The sequence below is a fragment of the Ischnura elegans genome, chromosome 7 (assembly GCF_921293095.1).
Source record: "Ischnura elegans chromosome 7, ioIscEleg1.1, whole genome shotgun sequence".
NCBI lineage: Eukaryota > Metazoa > Arthropoda > Insecta > Odonata > Coenagrionidae > Ischnura > Ischnura elegans.
Genome location: NC_060252.1, coordinates 67,463,155 through 67,465,203, shown reverse-complemented (window position 1 = coordinate 67,465,203; position 2,049 = coordinate 67,463,155). Strand labels below are relative to the sequence as shown.

At 40.4% G+C, this 2,049-nt stretch overlaps 1 non-coding gene across 1 annotated transcript; it reads right to left on the bottom strand.

Annotated features, from left to right (window-relative positions):
• Window positions 1-419: 419 nt before the first annotated feature.
• On the bottom strand, window positions 420-536 carry LOC124163106. Its single transcript, XR_006865718.1, has one exon. It is a non-coding gene; the product is annotated as a U5 spliceosomal RNA (small nuclear RNA).
• Between the last annotated feature and the right edge of the window lie 1,513 nt (window positions 537-2,049).

Genomic DNA, 2,049 nt, shown 5'->3' with positions numbered 1-2,049 from the left:
CTGATGGGAAACTTCTTAGCTCTCCTACGAGTTTTCGGAAATGGGGTTGGAGTTTTCTTTTCACCCCGTCGGCCCGGGTTCAAATCTACATTTACATAATACCCTGTGATCCACCTTTAAGGTGTTTGGCAGGGGATGTTCAATCCCAGAGGACTCTCACATGCAGACCACACGGTCATAAAAATGTTATACGCATGCTAACAAATTATACTTCTACATTCATACAAAGGAATAAAATGTCAACTACTCATGAAGCTAGAACATGCAATACATACTGATAGATATATTAAAAAATTTCAGAAACGCATGCATCTGAGAATATACATGTGAGTACAGAAATCGTATACTTATATGAATAAGTCCGAGCTGCTCGTTCATGTAAGCCTCACGTGAGTGATGAAATGTGGTTACCATATATTTGGCCCAACTTAGTTGGGCACAGTCAAAAATTGTCTATATAGACAAATGAACTACCGCCACGGAAATCTTTAGTAAAAGGCGAAAGATTTTTTCGAACTGATGAGAGTTCTGTCTTTCTTAAATAAAGTTAAGAAAAATTGACCTGCGCTTGCTAATTGTAGGGAAAAGTCATAGTGAGAGTTAATATCGTCTTGCAATAATTTCACAGGGACTTAATAAATGAGATATTTAGATTAAATCACACGCTGAAAACAATTAGAAGCATCGAAATTGGTGTATTAAATTGGAACCGCTATCATATTAAGAGTAATGCAGTGAAAAATTGGAAATAAAATTTCAAAGACTTCTTGGCAGCCATCTGTTGGCAAAAAGGATAAGCCGCCCTTACCTAACCACACCGGGGAAACCGTGTAGGGTAGGTATGGAAAGAGCGCAGGTATACAGGCACTCAGGCAGGTTTGGTGGGCGCAGCGAGGGGGGGAGGTTTGGGAGATAAACCACCCGAGATCAGAGAAATTTCTGAGTTTCATCTACATCTACATAATACCCTGCGAGCCACCTTTAGGGTGTTTGGCAGGGGGTGATCAATCACCAGCATGCAGCATGCTATTGGACTCCCACATGCACACCACACAGTCCAAAAAACGTCACGCATACTAACAAATTATACTACCATATGCTGTTTGAATTAATAATAAAATTAAGAAACATGCATTAAGTTTTACATAGATTAGTAGGCTACACTAAAAGTCATCTAATCTATTTATGAGTTTTGTCTCTGTCGTTATAATCTCTTATTGATCGTGGAAAAAAAGACATTCTGTATCTGTCTGTTCTACAGTCTCTCTTATTTTATTTATATGATCTGATCTTCCGCACTATGTTGGCGTCCGTAGGATATGGCTAACTTCGTTAGAAAAAACAGTGCACCTGAATGTATCTAAAAGTTTTTGTCTATTTTTCAATCTACGGTCCGACAGAGATTCCCATCCGAGTTTATCTAAGAGGTCAGTTACACTAACAAGACTATCGTAACGACCTTTCACATACCTGGCAGCTCTTCTTTGCACGCGTTCTAACTCTGTTATTAAGCCTTTAAGTTTAATAAATTTTACATTATTGGATTAATATTACTGGCAGAACAGTGTAAAGATTACTACAATATCCTCCAGAAAGCAGCAAAACTCACCATTTACCTTAAAAATTTTCCCGTGGACTGAAGGGCATGAGCGTAGAATGGGAAGGGTAATAAGGAAGATTACATTTCACTCGCAATCTGCGAACATTCGGCTCTTCATCTACCTCTAGCTGAAAGTGCAAACCGTGACAAGTAGCAGCTACATCTAAGTAATACCCTGCGAGCCACCTTTAGGTTGTTTGGCAGGGGGTGATCAATCACCAACATGCAGCATGCAAGAGGACCGCCACATGCACATCGCACGGTCAGAGAAATATTACGCAAAACCGCAAAATACACGTGCGAATTCATGCAAAGAGAAAGGCTTTCCCGGAGTATAGTATCGAGGAAGGTTACTCGGGATTTCCACCGGGTCAGGTTCTCCATCACGACCGACGTTTCGATGCACGAGTCGTCCATCGTCATCAAGGCAACCATCGTTCTGATAGAGA